This window comes from Schistocerca nitens, chromosome 11, assembly GCF_023898315.1.
Source record: "Schistocerca nitens isolate TAMUIC-IGC-003100 chromosome 11, iqSchNite1.1, whole genome shotgun sequence".
Taxonomy (NCBI): domain Eukaryota; kingdom Metazoa; phylum Arthropoda; class Insecta; order Orthoptera; family Acrididae; genus Schistocerca; species Schistocerca nitens.
Genome location: NC_064624.1, coordinates 158,352,448 through 158,371,708, shown reverse-complemented (window position 1 = coordinate 158,371,708; position 19,261 = coordinate 158,352,448).

Genomic DNA, 19,261 nt, shown 5'->3' with positions numbered 1-19,261 from the left:
GACAGGTTTGGAATTAACGTGTGGGCAGGTATTCTGGATGGTCACGTGATTGGACCATAGCCCCTTCCATCAAAGCTCACAGGTCCCGCAAACTTGGTCTTCCTATGACACGTACTGGAGCTGTTCTTGGAAACTGTGCAATTGAACGTCTGTCAGGAAATGTGGTTTTAGCACGATGGACTACCACTTCACTTTTCACTGGCCATCCGGAGACATCTTCCCAACCCACGCATTTTCACGGATTTCAAGACAGGTTTGGAAATAATGTCTGGGCAGGTATTCTGGACGGTCACGTAAATGGACCATACCCTCTTCCATCAAAGTTCACAGGTCTTGCAAACTTAGTCTTCCTACGACACGTACTGGAACTGTTCTGGAAACCGTGCCATTGAATGTCTTTCAGGAAATGTGGTTTTAGCACGATGGAGCACCACCTCACTTTTCACTGGCTGCCTGGAGACATCTTCCCAACCCACGCATGTTCGGGGATTTCAAGACAGGTTTGGAATTAACGTGTGGGCAGGTATTCTGGACGGTCACGTGATTTGACCAATACCCCCTTCCATCAAAGCTCACAGGTCCCGCAAACTTAGTCTTCCTACGACACGTACTGGAGCTGTTCTTGGAAACTGTGCCATTGAACGTCTGTCAGGAAATGTAGTTTTAGCCCGATGGAGCACCACCTCACTTTTCACTGGCCATCCGGAGACATCTTCCCAACCCACGCATTTTCAGGGATTTCAAGACAGGTTTGGAAATAATGTCTGGGCAGGTATTCTGGACGGTCACGTAAATGGACCATACCCTCTTCCATCAAAGTTCACAGGTCCTGCAAACTTAGTCTTCCTACGACATGTACTGGAACTGTTCTTGGAAACCGTGCCATTGAACGGCTTTCAGGAAATGTGGTTTTAGCACGATGGACTACCACTTCACTTTTCACTGGCCATCCGGAGACATCTTCCCAACCCACGCATTTTCACGGATTTCAAGACAGGTTTGGAATTAACGTGTGGGCAGGTTTTCTGGATGGTCACGTGATTGGACCATAGCCCCCTCCATCAAAGCTCACAGGTCCCGCAAACTTGGTCTTCCTATGACACGTACTGGAGCTGTTCTTGGAAACTGTGCAATTGAACGTCTGTCAGGAAATGTGGTTTTAGCACGATGGACTACCACTTCACTTTTCACTGGCCATCTGGAGACATCTTCCCAACCCACGCATTTTCAGGGATTCGAAGACAGGTTTGGAATTGTAACAACTAAAACGGCTTCTGATACCAAATGTAACAGTTGTGTTACTAAATGTGACACTTCTGTCACTAAATGTAACTGGGTTTTCTCTTTTGATGCAATTCAATTGTCAGGATGAGCATTCTAAAGCATTCTGTCAGGGTGAAAATATTAAATAAATTAACTTTTCTCTCTTAACAACATGTGGGCAGGGTGGGTTCTTCCTTGGCTCGGGTATGAGGTCGAATGAAACATCATTTTTACAGAAGATAACTTTTATTGAAGATTTGTACAACTGTATCTTACGGGATGTTCTGGTTCGGAGAGCGGCAGCTGTGTCGTTTGTGAAGTCTTCCGCTGCGGCAGCGGCGGCGGCGGCGGCGGCGGCGTCTGATTACGCGTAGCGGTGTGTATCTCTTGTCGCTGTCTCGCCCAGCTGACTGGAGACGCGCAGCGCGAGGTGGCCCGTTTAATTATTGCGTGCGAAATCGTGCATCGGATGATATCTTGGGTGTCGCGTCCCAGTGTTTCTCTTCTCTAAGCGGCCGCGTGTGTTCTGCGTCGGCCAGCGGAGCGGCGCGGCGGGGGAAGGCCAGTGTGGCGGGCCCGAACCACGGACTCCCGCTTGCCAGTCTTCGGCTGTCAGGTCTTCATCCCAGCTCACAGGTGACTACTGATGTGAGGCCGTCTCCTTCCCGTCCTCACGAGTCACCCGGATATGTAAAAACCAGACTTCAAATACCTTTTAACTTCTGTCTTCTGGCGCCGCGAATGCTGCTTGCTATTCCATTACAGCGGCGGACTTGGTGCGCCTGTGCATGATGCAGTCTCTTCTTGCATGACGGTCTTCAGCACCGAAACTGACTGAAAACTTCTTCGTCTTCTTCGTCTCTTCTCTCCCTCTCTGTCTTCGTCTCCGTCTCCGTCTTCGTCTTCATCTGACTTCATCTCTCTGGCCCACTGCGTCTCGCGTATTTATTCACTTCAGTTTACTGGAGGTGAACGACTTCACGGTCATTGCCTCGTCTGTCACGTTCAAAAGCTTCTCGAAGAATCTTCTTAACGTCGGTCGTTGGCTCTTGGAATGTAGGTGAGGGCTTTTGATCCCATGTGACGACTGAGAAACACGTGAGCCGGTCATTGCCTCTTCTGTCACGTTGAATAGCTTCTCGAAGAATCTTCTTTACGTCGGTCATTGGCTCTTGGGATGTAGGCGAGGGCCTTTGCTCACATACGACAACTGAGAAACACGTGAGCCGGTCGGGCGATGCCCTGACGGCTGAATCGACAGCGCCCGCTTATGTGGAAGTTGCTGACTTCACGGTCATTGTCTCTTCTGTTCTGCTGTTTGGCCTGCTGCTTGCGAGTATGTAACTCTCTAAACTAAACCAAGTTTTTCATTTATATCCTAATTTCTAGTTCACTTTGATTTCACTAATTTATTTACTTAAGTACCACTCAACAGAATTAACGTGTGGGCAGGTATTCTGGATGGTCACGTGATTGGACCATAGCCCCTTCCATCAAAGCTCACAGGTCCCGCAAACTTGGTCTTCCTATGACACGTACTGGAGCTGTTCTTGGAAACTGTGCAATTGAACGTCTGTCAGGAAATGTGGTTTTAGCACGATGGACTACCACTTCACTTTTCACTGGCCATCCGGAGACATCTTCCCAACCCACGCATTTTCAGGGATTTCAAGACAGGTTTGGAATTAACGTGTGGGCAGGTATTCTGGATGGTCACGTGATTGGACCATAGCCCCTTCCATCAAAGCTCACAGGTCCCGCAAACTTGGTCTTCCTATGACATGTACTGGAGCTGTTCTTGGAAACTGTGCAATTGAACGTCTGTCAGGAAATGTGGTTTTAGCACGATGGACTACCACTTCACTTTTCACTGGCCATCCGGAGACATCTTCCCAACCCACGCATTTTCACGGATTTCAAGACAGGTTTGGAATTAACGTGTGGGCAGGTATTCTGGATGGTCACGTGATTGGACCATAGCCCCTTCCATCAAAGCTCACAGGTCCCGCAAACTTGGTCTTCCTATGACACGTACTGGAGCTGTTCTTGGAAACTGTGCAATTGAACGTCTGTCAGGAAATGTGGTTTTAGCACGATGGACTACCACTTCACTTTTCACTGGCCAACCGGAGACATCTTCCCAACCCACGCATTTTCACGGATTTCAAGACAGGTTTGGAAATAATGTCTGGGCAGGTATTCTGGACGGTCACGTAAATGGACCATACCCTCTTCCATCTAAGTTCACAGGTCTTGCAAACTTAGTCTTCCTACGACACGTACTGGAACTGTTCTGGAAACCGTGCCATTGAACGTCTTTCAGGAAATGTGGTTTTAGCACGATGGAGCACCACCTCACTTTTTACTGGCTGCCTGGAGACATCTTCCCAACCCACGCATGTTCAGGGATTTCAAGACACATTTGGAATTAACGTGTGGGCAGGTATTCTGGACGGTCACGTGATTTGACCAATACCCCCTTCCATCAAAGCTCACAAGTCCCGCAAACTTAGTCTTCCTACGACACGTACTGGAGCTGTTCTTGGAAACTGTGCCATTGAACGTCTGTCAGGAAATGTAGTTTTAGCCCGATGGAGCACCACCTCACTTTTCACTGGCCATCCGGAGACATCTTCCCAACCCACGCATTTTCAGGGATTTCAAGACAGGTTTGGAAATAATGTCTGGGCAGGTATTCTGGACGGTCACGTAAATGGACCATACCCTCTTCCATCAAAGTTCACAGGTCCTACAAACTTAGTCTTCCTATGACATGTACTGGAACTGTTCTTGGAAACCGTGCCATTGAACGTCTTTCAGGAAATGTGGTTTTAGCACGATGGACTACCACTTCACTTTTCACTGGCCATCCGGTGACATCTTCCCAACCCACTCATTTTCAGGGATTCGAAGACAGGTTTGGAATTAACGTGTGGGCAGGTATTCTGGATGGTCACGTGATTGGACCATAGCCCCTTCCATCAAAGCTCACAGGTCCCGCAAACTTGGTCTTCCTATGACACGTACTGGAGCTGTTCTTGGAAACTGTGCAATTGAACGTCTGTCAGGAAATGTGGTTTTAGCACGATGGACTACCACTTCACTTTTCACTGGCCATCCGGAGACATCTTCCCAACCCACGCATTTTCACGGATTTCAAGACAGGTTTGGAATTAACGTGTGGGCACGTATTCTGGATGGTCACGTGATTGGACCATAGCCCCCTCCATCAAAGCTCACAGGTCCCGCAAACTTGGTCTTCCTATGACACGTACTGGAGCTGTTCTTGGAAACTGTGCAATTGAACGTCTGTCAGGAAATGTGGTTTTAGCACGATGGACTACCACTTCACTTTTCACTGGCCATCCGGAGACATCTTCCCAACCCACGCATTTTCAGGGATTCGAAGACAGGTTTGGAATTGTAACAACTAAAACGGCTTCTGATACCAAATGTAACAGTTGTGTTACTAAATGTGACACTTCTGTCACTAAATGTAACTGGGTTTTCTCTTTTGATGCAATTCAATTGTCAGGATGAGCATTCTAAAGCATTCTGTCAGGGTGAAAATATTAAATAAATTAACTTTTCTCTCTTAACAACATGTGGGCAGGGTGGGTTCTTCCTTGGCTCGGGTATGAGGTCGAATGAAACATCATTTTCACATAAGATAACTTTTATTGAAGATTTGTACAACTGTATCTTACGGGATGTTCTGGTTCGGAGAGCGGCAGCTGTGTCGTTTGTGAAGTCTTCTGCTGCGGCAGCGGCGGCGGCGGCGGCGGCGGCGGCGGCGGCGGCGTCTGATTACGCGTAGCGGTGTGTATCTCTTGTCGCCGACTCGCCCAGCTGACTGGAGACGCGCAGCGCGAGGTGGCCCGTTTAATTATTGCGAGCGAAATCGTGCATCGGATGATATCTTGGGTGTCGCGTCCCAGTGTTTCTCTTCTCTAAGCGGCCGCGTGTGTTCTGCGTCGGCCAGGGGAGCGGCGCGGCGGGGGAAGGCCAGTGTGGCGGACTCGAACCACGGACTCCCGCTTGCCAGTCTTCGGCTTTCAGGTCTTCATCCCAGCTCACAGGTGACTACTAATGTGAGGCCGTCTCCTTCCCGTCCTCACGAGTCACCCGGGTATGTAAAAACCAGACTTCAAATACCTTTTAACTTCTGTCTTCTGGCGCCGCGGCTGCTGCTTGCTATTCCATTACAGCGGCGGACTTGGTGCGTCTGTGCATGATGCAGTCTCTTCTTGCATGACGGTCTTCAGCACCGAAACTGACTGAAAACTTCTTCGTCTTCTTCGTCTCTTCTCTCCGTCTCCGTCTCCGTCTCCGTCTTCGTCTTCATCTGACTACATCTCTCTGGCCCACTGCGTCTCGCGTATTTATTCACTTCAGTTTACTGGAGGTGAACGACTTCACGGTCATTGCCTCGTCTGTCACGTTGAAAAGCTTCTCGAAGAATCTTCTTAACGTCGGTCGTTGGCTCTTGGAATGTAGGTGAGGGCTTTTGATCCCATGTGACGACTGAGAAACACGTGAGCCGGTCATTGCCTCTTCTGTCACGTTGAATAGCTTCTCGAAGAATCTTCTTTACGTCGGTCATTGGCTCTTGGGATGTAGGCGAGGGCCTTTGCTCACATACGACAACTGAGAAACACGTGAGCCGGTCGGGCGATGCCCTGACGGCTGAATCGACAGCGTCCGCTTATGTGGAAGTTGCTGACTTCACGGTCATTGTCTCTTCTGCTGTTCGGCCCGCTGCTTGCGAGTATGTAACTCTCTAAACTAAACCAAGTTTTTCATTTATATCCTAATTTCTAGTTCACTTTGATTTCACTAATTTATTTACTTAAGTACCACTCAACATTCCTCCACCCTTCGGAGAAATTCGCCCTCGAATTTACCACTCAACATTCCTCCACCCTACTTTAATAAAGAATGAAGTACAATAAACAAAATTAATACACTAGTGCTGAAAAGTAACTACTGAAGTACACCAGTTAAGAGTGTGGTATCCAGGTAACAGGGATTTGATGAAGTGGTATATTATTATTTGGCTTCTTTTTTCGTCTTAGATAAAAGAAAACTGTACAAAGTAGAAACACCAACACAAAGGTTCCAGCTATACCCGTTCCTAGCATTATAATTTTAGTTTTGTGTTCACCTTTTAATTTTAAAACATGTTGCATCATAACATTGGCATCAATTTTTCCTTGCTGTGAGTTTATGAACATATCTAATGACTTCAGAAGGGAACTGTCAAGGGAGTCATTGAGGTAGGACAGGTTTTGTGTAGGAAATGCTTGCATGGCGTTTTCTGGCCAATAAATTAGAGGGAAGGATGAATTAACATTAGTTGTACCAGTGATTGTTGCGGGTAAATGAAAATTCGCTCCTGAGATGGAACATAACGTGCCGTTAATTATTAGCCCGCTTCCGTGAAGTTCAAAATGTTGTAATGTTGTAGCTACACCGTTCTCGTAACATTGTGCAAAAATATCAGTTGGATTGCTGACTGCATATAACCAATGATTTTCTACTTGCTCGAAAAAACATGATGTGGAAGTTAATATATCGCGTGGGCAATTGATGGCGTCAGATTGTTCGAAAAATAATTGAGATTCACAACTATTGGCATGTAATTGGATTGCGCGAGATGGACATATAATAACTTGTTCGAATGTGCAACTATTTAATTCAGAAGTTGTCATTACCGTGCTCGTATTGGTGGTTTGGGAGATTAAAAATACTTGGTGTGTCCGGAACTGTACAAATTTATTTATTTTGCCCCACTTTACCGGAAATGAGTGTACTCTGTAACAGTCATATATACCCATTTTATCTGTAACCGGGAAAGATATACGAACTCGTATTCTTGCATTATCTGTGTCAACTAGTACTGTAGCTAAGTGGTAATACTGTGGTAAATGTTTCTTATCTGCAGGAAATATTAACTTTAGTGAATCTGGCAATTGTTTTTCAATTTTAACTAATAATGAGATGAATATAACCGGCGATAGTAATGTGGGTGACAAATGTCCCTGTACTGCATAGTGGATGTCTTCCTTTAATTCCTCCGCTGCTAGCCGTGCATCTATCACTTGATCAGTGAGTAGCCTAAGCGATCTTGCTACTGCAAGTTTCTTATCCACAATATCGAGCCTTGTTTGTATGACCTTTAGGTCTTTATTCAGCGTAGCAGTAGTACCTAGAAGATAATCGTTTAATTCTTGGGTGAGGTTCCTGATGACCTTGGTATTAGTAAAAACTGTTTGCTCCAATCCGTTTAATCTTGTCGTGTGCCATTCTATAGTGCCTTTATTTAATTCCGCGGTACTCTCTATGTTCTGTAATGAATTATTTAACTGATTAATATCTTCGTTATGCGCTGTACCGAAAATGGTCTTTAGTAGTTTACCTCCTGCGTCCACCCATCCACGTTTAGCTCGTTTAACGGTCTGCGGAAGTATATCTTGTAACTGACGCAACTGTCCTCTCAACTGTTCGTATGAGTAGTGTAATGTTTTAAATTCACTGGATATTTCTTCAAAAATCTCTGGTGAACTTGTCCTTTCATGTAGCGTATCAAATTCTAATTCAAGGTTCTTAAGTTCATTACGTAAGGCCCATAAATTATACTCTAATGAAATAGTCCACTTGTGGTTGGTCAGAATTACAGTACCCTGTTTTACAAAAATTACACCACTCATCAACTGATTGATCTGTAGTCCGTTATTCGTATTAGTCAATAATGCAATTATGATGAGCAGTACAGTCACAATGTAGTTGTCCATTATGCTAGAGGCGTTACCTGAAAAAGCTAACAACATGGTTATGGACCTACCAACCTAGTGAAAACAAAAACAAAGAAAAGAAGGAATACATTGTTAACTACAAGATCTTCATGTTTCTTAGAAAATAAACCATTATCATGTATTAATTATTTACATTTGTATATTATCCACAGTCTACTAAGATTCCCTTAGGACATTCGTACTCTTGGTCGAAGATTGTATGGTGCCATGTCTGTATGTTGTGCTGGCGTGGCCACTCTTTTTCCTTTACGGGTACTTCCTCCACCCTTCGGAAAAGCAGACACTATTGTTGAAGGAATTACATCTGGAGCGCCCTTGAAAGGTTTTAAACGACTTGCATGCACAATGGTAGTTCGGGTGGGCAGTTGCAATTTAACGTTGACTGGTGACGTGATCTCAATAATTTGATAAGGACCTCTGTAGTTTGTTACAAATTTCTTCGTTTTTCCTCTCGCAATATAAGGAGTTGAAAGCATAACCCACTGACCGATTTTGTAATTTGGATATTTACCTTGGGCATTACCTAATCTTTCCTGTCGTTCCAAAGCCTTTGTATTAGATTTTTGAACCTTTTTCCATACTTCCTTCATCATTCGACTGAAATCTCTTACTGTTTCTCCGACTTTTCCGTTTTTCTGCCTGATTACATCGAAAGGGGACGGCATTTTTCTCCCATAGACCACTTCATAAGGTGACATGCCAGTTGCTTCATGCGTTTTAGCGTTGTATACCGACACGATTATTGGTAAATACGTATCCCAATTAGAATGTTGTTCGTTAATATAATAACTAAGCATCTTGCCAATTGTCCGATGAACTCTTTCTGTGCGTCCGTTGCACTGAGGGTGTAACGGAGTTGTGCGTAATTTACGTATTTTTAGTAAGTGGCAAAGCTGTTTCATTAGTTCAGACATAAAATTAGATCCCTGATCTGTGATAATAGCTTCAGGTACGCCAAATTTAAGTATCCAGTTGTTAACTAAAGCTTGGGCAACTGTATTTGCTTGCTGATCTGGGAGACTCACCATAGCTAGATAGCGTGAAAAGTGATCTATAATTGTAAGGACATACTTATTACCAGCAGGTGTTCTATGATATGGCCCGTGGAGATCCAGTCCACAGATTTGAAACGGACATGAAGCCTCGGGGAGCCTCTGTAAGGGTATTTTTGAACGAGAAAGTTCAGCTCGTTGTGCGCACGCAATGCAATTACGAACGTACTGCGCAACATCCTGCTTTCTGGTTTGCCACCAAAATCGCTCTGCTACACGTCTTTCGGTTGTCCGCTGTCCACCGTGTCCTGCAAGGATATGATCGTGGGCCTCTGCCATTATTTCTTGTCTAAGGTGTTGGGGAACAACCATTCGCGGTCCAAGTTTTGTTTTACGGCATAATACACCATCTTCAAAGCAAAATTGTTTTTGAGTTGCGTATTTTTTGCATTCTGTATCCTCATCTTGTGCCTTTCTCCAGTCCTCAGTATCTCGGCCTGTTGCTTCCAAAAGTGCTATTTTCCGACTTAGACAATCTGCATTTGTGTGTTTTTTGCCTGGTTTATGGATAACTTCGAAATCCATTTCGGAAAGACATAGGGCCCAACGGGTAAGACGACTAGATGGATCCTTTAATCCAAGCAACCATTTTAAAGCTGCGTGGTCTGTAATAACCTTGAATTTCCTACCATACAAGTAGCATTTAAAGTATTTGATACCATAAATAACACTTAACAATTCTTTCTCCGTTGTGGAATAATTTCTTTCTGCTGTTGTTAGTTGTCTCGAAGCGTAGGCTATGGGGTGTTCCGCGCCGTTAATATTCTGACTCAAAACAACTCCTACTGAATGACCACTTGCGTCACAGGATAAAATAAATTCTTTATTATAATCTGGGTAAGCTAATACTGGACTGTGTGTTAACTTATCTTTAAGGGTTTGAAATGCTGATTCACAATCTTCAGACCAATGAAATTTTGCACCCTTTTTCAATAATTGGGTTAAGGGTCGTGCAATTTCAGCAAAATTTTGAACATATTTTCGGTAATACGATGCAAGACCAATGAAACTTTGTACTTCCTTAACGCGTTGTGGTGTTGGGAAGTCCTTAACTGCCGAAATTAATCGAGGATCTGTTTTAATTCCTTTTTCACTAATGACATGCCCTAGGTATGTAACCTCTGTCAATGCAAAAGTACATTTTTCCATATTTAATGTTAATTTAGCTTTTCTAAGTCTCTGAAAAACATTACGCAGACGCACAGCATGTTCATTAATGTCTTTGGAGAATACAATAATATCGTCTAGATATACACAACATTGCTGAGTTTTGAGTCCTCGCAATACTCCATCGAGTAGTCTTTGAAAAGTTGCTGGTGCATTTTTCAAACCGAAAGGCATTCTTTTAAATTGCCAGTGACCTCCAGGGGTAGAAAATGCTGTTTTATGCCTATCTTCAGGTGCAACTTCCAATTGATGATATCCGCTACGTAGATCGATTGTTGAAAAGTATTTACTGTTACCCAAACTGTCAATGCTATCTGTAATGTTTGGAAGAGGATAAACATCTGAGATAGTTTGTTTGTTAAGGTGTCTGTAGTCACAACAAAATCTATATCGTTTCGTACCGTCGGGAGACTTCTTTGGAATAATTACGATATTTGAATTATAAGGCGAATCAGAATATTCTATAATTCCATCTTTTAGATGCTGTTCTATAAATTCATCCAGTACTGGCTGTAAGTGATGCGCAACTCTATAAGGCTTCCTATAAACTGGGGGGCTATTTCCTGTTGGGATCCTATGCTGTGTGATATCTGTTGCTGGCAGTGGACCTTCTGCATTAAATAAATCTTGAAACTCAACTAAAACTGCTTCTATCGTGTCTCTATCATTTCCTTTCAAATGCTCAATCTTCTGGCGTAATGCGGTTTTATAGGCGTCTGGTTTCTGACCATCGTTAGTATCTGACCAAATGAAATCTTCTTCTTCAAAAGTACTGACTGTAGCTACTAATATTCCCTTATACAACTCTTTGTCCTCCACTCCGAAATTGTCAATATGTACCGGTACTTTTCTTTCTCCCTCAACGTCTTGAACCCGTACAACACTTCTACGTACAAAACAATGTGATACATCTAATTCCTCATTTTCCTCTAAAGGCTCTATTAGACACACTGTATCTGTAGGTACTTCGGGGTCAACGGTCATCCATAAAAGTTTTCCTGAGCCAGATGGTATCTGATCCCGCGAATCAACCTTCAAGGACGTTGCACGCAGTATAGTTGATTTCGCCTTCCGGTTAGGGAAATCTTGCGGCAGAGGGCCCTTTGCAGCGGTGTCACCTAGCTGAAACACTATTCCGCTAAGTTCGACAGTTTGCCGTCTGAGGTCGATTTTAGCGTGATGTTTATTCAGGAAATCCAATCCTAGGATCGCGTCGTACCCGTCAGTTACCTTTGTTACCACTTCTACATCTTCCTGAAATTGTACACCGTGAATATAGAAAATCAGTGATGTACATCCTAATGACTTCACTGTACCTCCTCCTACTCCACTCAATCTATACCTTGGAGGGTCATATTTCTTTTCTCCAATACATTCATTACTTACTATTGATACGTTTGCGCCTGTATCCACTAGTATTCTTGCCTCTTTATCCTGTATGGTAGCAGATAACCAGCATTCCGCCTTCACATTCGCCTTAATGGCATGAAATTTTATTGGGAACGCCTGGCGGCGGTTCCGACATTCCCGTTGGAGTTTAACTGATTTCTATTTCCAAAAACTTTCTTAGACCTGCATTCCTTGAATGTGTGACCTATTCTTTGACAATTAGTGCATTGAGGTTGTCTGCAGTTTTTTGCTATATGTCCCTGTCGATCGCACCTAAAACATCGTACTCCTGCTGAAAATACATTTCGCTTCTCCTTGTATCTGGTGGCAATGTCTATTTCTTCGAAAGCTGTCGCCACAGATACAGCTTCTGCTAAATTTTTAGGAAACTCTGCCCTGACACGACGGGACGTTTCAGGAGGTAACCCACGTAAAAATGTATCCAGAGCTCTATTTTCTGCCTCTTGTAAAATAACTTTATTTGCTTCATCACTAGTTGTCAACTGATAGGTGTTAATATTAACTTTTCTAATCCTATCTACAAAACATTCTAACGACTCGTTTTGCCTCTGAGTGATAGTGTTTAACTGTTCCCTATAAAATCTACAGCTGTTCTGTTTCTGAAAACGTTTAAGGAATCCTTTCTTCAATTCCTCAAATGTTAGAGCATTCCTTAATTTTTCATGGTATAAGACGTGTGCTTTAGCCTCTCCTGTCAATCGTAACTTTGTCATTTGTAAGAGCTGTTCATCTGACCATGATCCTAACTTTGCAGCTGCTACTAAATCATCAAAAAAGGCTGTTATGTCCTCGCCAGGTTTACCTGAAAAAGGAGTTACTAAGGCCGCTGCTGAGGAATCTAGGGTGGGAGGGGTGAACTGGTTTGCCTAACCTCACTCAACTGTTTAAATAATGCATTATTATCATTTTTAAGCTCTGCTATCTGATTAACTAAGCTCTGAATAGCTTCATCAGTAGAAACCGCTTGTGGTGCTGACTCTGACTTTGTACGATTTCGTGTCATCATTTTACAAACTATTAGTTACACAATCTTACCACACTGAATAAAAAAGATGTTTAAATATTTTCGACAAACTCTTAAGATCATGAGAGAAAATACACTTCTAAATAAAGAAAATATTACGACTGCTATGCAAACCTCTATCCTTTCACACATTAAACAATACTAACTGTGGACCTTTAGTGACTGTCACTCACACCTCATATTGAGCCAAGGGTTTTTTCTCTGACACCAAATGTAACAACTACAACGGCTTCTGATACCAAATGTAACAGTTGTGTTACTAAATGTGACACTTCTGTCACTAAATGTAACTGGGTTTTCTCTTTTGATGCAATTCAATTGTCAGGATGAGCATTCTAAAGCACTCTGTCAGGGTGAAAATATTAAATAAATTAACTTTTCTCTCTTAACAACATGTGGGCAGGGTGGGTTCTTCCTTGGCTCGGGTATGAGGTCGAATGAAACATCATTTTTACATAAGATAACTTTTATTGAAGATTTGTACAACTGTATCTTACGGGATGTTCTGGTTCGGAGAGCGGCAGCTGTGTCGTTTGTGAAGTCTTCTGCTGCGGCAGCGGCGGCGGCGGCGGCGGCGGCGGCGTCTGATTACGCGTAGCGGTGTGTATCTACCACGGACTCCCGCTTGCCGCTCTTCGGCTGTCAGGTCTTCATCCCAGCTCACAGGTGACTACTGATGTGAGGCCATCTCCTTCCCGTCCTCACGAGTCACCCGGGTATGTAAAAACCAGACTTCAAATACCTTTTAACTTCTGTCTTCTGGCGCCGCGGCTGCTGCTTGCTATTCCATTACAGCGGCGGACTTGGTGCGTCTGTGCATGATGCAGTCTCTTCTTGCATGACGGTCTTCAGCACCGAAACTGACTGAAAACTTCTTCGTCTTCTTCGTCTCTTCTCTCCGTCTCCGTCTTCGTCTCCGTCTCCGTCTTCGTCTTCATCTGACTTCATCTCTCTGGCCCACTGCGTCTCGTGTATTTATTCACGGTCATTGCCTCGTCTGTCACGTTGAAAAGCTTCTCGAAGAATCTTCTTAACGTCGGTCGTTGGCTCTTGGAATGTAGGTGAGGGCTTTTGATCCCATGTGACGACTGAGAAACACGTGAGCCGGTCATTGCCTCTTCTGTCACGTTGAATAGCTTCTCGAAGAATCTTCTTTACGTCTGTCATTGGCTCTTGGGATGTAGGCGAGGGCCTTTGCTCACATACGACAACTGAGAAACACGTGAGCCGGTCGGGCGATGCCCTGACGGTTGAATCGACAGCGCCCGCTTATGTGGAAGTTGCTGACTTCACGGTCATTGTCTCTTCTGTTCTGCTGTTCGGCCCGCTGCTTGCGAGTATGTAACTCTCTAAACTAAACCAAGTTTTTCATTTATATCCTAATTTCTAGTTCACTTTGATTTCACTAATTTATTTACTTAAGTACCACTCAACAGAATTAACGTGTGGGCAGGTATTCTGGATGGTCACGTGATTGGACCATAGCCCCTTCCATCAAAGCTCACAGGTCCCGCAAACTTGGTCTTCCTATGACACGTACTGGAGCTGTTCTTGGAAACTGTGCAATTGAACGTCTGTCAGGAAATGTGGTTTTAGCACGATGGACTACCACTTCACTTTTCACTGGCCATCTGGAGACATCTTCCCAACCCACGCATTTTCAGGGATTTCAAGACAGGTTTGGAATTAACGTGTGGGCAGGCACTCTGGACGGTCATGTGATTGGACCATACCCCCTTCCATCAAAGTTCACAGGTCCCGCAAACTTAGTCTTCCCACGACACGTACTGGACCCGTTCTTGGAAGCTGTGCCATTGAACATCCGTCAGGAAATGTGGTTTTAGGACGATGGAGCACCACCTCACTTTTCACTGGCTGTCTGGAGACATCTCGACAGACAGTATGGTGAAAGATGGATAGGCCGTCGTGATCCAATGGCGTGACCGCCATGATCGCCGGATTTAACCCCTATGGACCACTTCTTGTAGGGTCATATGAAGGTCCTAATTTATGAGACACCTGTAGAGACAGAGGAAGATCTGCTGGCACAAGTTCTGGCCGCTCCACAACACACTGGAGAGACACCAGGTGGGATGGAGAGAGGGTACCATAACATGCTTCAGAGGTTCTATGAGTGTAACAACGTTGGTGGTCGCCACATGGAGCCGCTGTTGTAATGCATCGGTACGTTGCGGCTGGTGCCGTAGGTGCTGGGTTCTTGTTGTTGTCGACTAATGTAAACCATAAGCTGTAAGTTGTAATGCAAATGCGTAAGTAATAACAGAACGAGTCAGTAGTCTTTCCAAATGGATTACAAGAATTGTTTTGGGTCACGCCTAAGTACATCCCCCACGTGGGTGTGGATGAGATAATCATCTGCATTGAAACTGTCGTAGAACGGAAACGATACGTTTCCAGACATGGGTTCCTGTTCAAAGTGTTATGTACTCACTACCCTCTACGTGTTATAGAAGTTTGTAACGGAAATTTCCGACCACCCTGTATAACACAACAGAACGTTTTATGAACTTATTTTTTCATCAAAAACTTTACTTTCCTTGTGGAAAAAGGAAAATGTTAATTGTCATTTTGCATGACTCTTTAGTTGCATAAAATTTTTCTGTCGATTTTGAAGAAGTAAATGATTAAAAAATTTGATTTTTTTTACATGTGATGCTTTGGAATTTTAGGTTCTTAATAAATCATTTACCTTTTCATGATTCGTAACAGACACTGTGAAATGACACCAGCTGTGTAGCACGTGATTTGATTTACAACCCTTGTGCTGAAAAAAATGTGCTAGTGATCAGCTAGCCGATTGCTACATTTTAGACCATACCTCACTGAGATTTAAATACAAGTAAACCTCCAAAAAAAATTTTTTAAATGGTAATGCCACTGATACCTGTCGTCTTTCGCAAGTAAATGCCACTTATTATCAGATAATTCCAAATATACAGGATTTTTTTTTGCTTGGAACTACTAAATATCTTGAAAAAATACGCATGACACGAAAAAAATGTTCCAGGTGACCGTTTTTTTTTTTTTTAATGCGGACATCTGTGTGTGCCAAAACTGCCCATCCATAACCCACCCACCATCCGTGAGGTCAACTTTTTATTTTCGAATAGGAGCCCCCCATTTTTATTGCAAATTCAGATTCCGCGCCAAAAATATGTAGAGTATAGGCCTACCTGCAATATTTTTGTCCATTCATGGTAAATGGCGTTGTCATTGAACAAATTCAATTTCTCCGGTTGTTGTTGTTAATAACCGACTCATTTTATTCTGCTTTACATTTTCGAGAAAAATGTAAACTATTTGTGTTCTAAACAGTTTAAAAAGTTTTTAAAGTTTAATCTAGTTTTACATATTTTATTGTAAAATAAAAGTTTTACGTTAAGACATTTAAAAGTGTGGCAAGTACGTTACTTTTGACATAACATTGTTTTCTGTTCCCTTCAGGGTTGATTGTGGACAATCCCCACACCATTAGGATAATTGATTTCAGTGAGTCCCCTGGAAACTCACCGTCAGGGGTTACTGTTTTCGATATGTTCTTCCTCCCAACAGGCATAACTCTCGCGAAAATTACTGTTCCATCTACGAATGGAAAACATTGTTTCAGATAAACGCTAGGTATTTTTGGCCCGAAATCCGAATCAGCAACAAAAACAGGGGGTTCCCTATTCAAATTAAAAAGTTGATCCACCTTGTGTGATACTATAAAAATTTTCTTCTATTTGAAGTAGGTAAGACACAAGTTCCTCTTCCAAATCTACACCAAATACAAGTTTTCCCCAATTTTCCATTAAAGTATTTTGAGTGGAGAACTTCAGCTGAACTAATTGCTTGTAAATTCGATTACAGGACTTTAAATAATTTAGCCAACTTCAGTGTCAAAAATGGTTCAAATGGCTCTGGCCACTATGGGACTCAACTGCTGTCGTCATCAGTCCCCTAGAACTTAGAACTACTTAAACCTAACTAACCTAAGGACATCACACACATCCATGCCCGAGGCAGGATTCGAACCTGCGACCGTAGCAGTCGCACGGTTCCGGACTGCGCGCCTAGAACCGCGAGACCACCGCGGCCGGCACTTCAGTGTCCATTTAGTTTCATTTCATACTTCTTTCGTTCCATTTCTAGCTTCTTTCCTTTGTGCCATATTTTGATTTCTCGGCATTCTAGAACAAAAGCAGCACAGGTCAGTTATATGGACAAAGTGGTCCAAAATCTTGCTGCAGCCTAAATTTAGACCATATGTAACAGCCCAAATGCAGACAAGTTTTGTAATACGAAATGTCTTTAATTGTGTTTTGCTCTTAATATGTTGTGCTTTACATACCTCCATCCAATGGGGAAATTAATGTGAGAAAAGCACTAATGAAACCGCACTTGAGTTTAACCTTATCTCTTTCCAGTTGTTGCATAAGAGAAGCAACTTCGACGTATTGTCTGTATTAGTCTTTGAATTTCTTGTGATGAATATAATTGAAGTTCTTTATTCAACTGTTGTCGGTTTGTTATCTGGCACTTTTTGAATGAAAATAAGTAAAAATTCAGTGGAGAGAAACGCTCTTCCTTTAAATTTCGGAAGATGTGTGTACTCGTGGCACGTTCTTCAAGGCAATCTGTCACTCACAGCATCAGAAGAAGTTCTTAGGTTAAAACTTGAAATATTCAGTCATTCATAAACTATACAGAGACTAAATACAGAAACAGTTTTCCATTGCTGATTGGGAAATCGGAAACGTGGATTTCAGAGCTCAACTTTTTTCATTAGAGATAAGAACGGGAACTTGATAAATGACAAGGAAAGAATTGTAGGAAGATGGAAAGAATACTTCTCAGAACTGTTGAATCGCCCATATCAAGAAGGGATATTATCTGCAAACACTGCGGAGGAAAGGAAAGATGAAGAAGAATGGGACGTTAGTGAAGAAGACGTGAAAATCGCAATCAAAAGACTCAAACATCAGAATTAATCAAGGATGGAGGTGAGAGCTTAGACTTAGAGATATATAAACTGATCCAGTTGATATGGGAGAAGGAGACACTGCCAGAAGGATGGATATTGGCTATAATATGCCCAATATACAAGAAGGGAAGCAAAATGGAATGTGGTAACTACAGAGGAATCAGCTTGTTGAATGTAACGTATAAAGTTCTGTCCATCATTATCCTCAGAAAATTGCAACTATAGAGAACAACATACAGGAGTACCAAGCTGACTTTCGACCAAATCGTTCGACAATAGATCACATTTTCAATTGTTTGAAAAACATTGGGAATATGATAAAGATATCTACAGCCTGTTCGTCGATTTTCAACGTGCGTATGACAGCATCCACAGGTATAGCCTATACAATGCAATGCAGAACTTCAGAATCCCTGAGAAGCTAGTGAGAATGGTGCAAGCTTGTATGGAAGGGTCGAAGGCAGCAGTACGGAGCCACATCAGAAACATTCAAGATTGAGACAGGCCTCAGACAAGGGGATGCTCTCTCATGTGTTCTGTTCAATGTCATCTTAGAGAAAGTTCTGTAACAAAAGAGTGTAGGCAACAGGAGTGGGCTGGAGTAGAGATGGACGGTAACTTCAATTGTCTCCCATATGCAGATGACATAGTACTATTAAGTGAGTGAAAGCTCGAGTTGAAAGAAATGTAGCAGAAAATGGACAATTATGCAGGGAAGATAGGGCTAAAAGTGAATCGAGACAAAACAAAGTTCATGCAATTAGGAAGAAAAGAGCAGGTAGAATTTATTGAGGTGGATGGCAAGAGGTTCAAGAGAGTACGCAGTTCAAATACTTGTGATCTTGGTTTACCACGGAAAACAACATAAAAATAGCAGTGGGAACGAAATGCATGCATTCCCTCAGAGAGACGCCTGGCTCTAAATCGATCTCAGTGAACACTAAGATGAAACTCTAGAACACAGTGATATGCCCAGCAGTAATGTACAGTTCAGAAACATGGAGCATGGTCAAGCGAGAAAGGGAAAAACTATTAATATTTGAAAGAAGAGTAATGAGGAAAATATGGGGACCAGTTTTAGATAATGGAGAATGAAGGAGGAGGAAAAACGAGGAAATCTAGATTCTGATGCAACAACCAACTATCCTGCAGAAGATAAAGAGCAAAAGAATACAATTGGTGGGTCATGTAGCCTGTATACCAGATGAAAGAAAGGCGAAGATGGCACTAGCCGAGAAACGAAACAACGAACGCCCCATTGGATGACCATGGCAGCGCTGGATGGACGACCTGGCGAAGGACCTAGCAGCCCTGGGAATTGAAGACACCTGGAGGAACCGAGCACAAAACAGGAAGGAATGGAGGCAGTTTGTGGAAGCAGCGCATGGTCTGCAGGGCCTGTGAACGCTGAATATCTGTCTGTCTATATCGATTGGGCACATGAGACAAGATTTCTCCACATAAAGTATTTATTATCTGCTTTTGTTCGAAAGTTCGTTTGTTAAAAGATTGACTACAAAAAGTTTGCAATTTCGTAATCCTATAC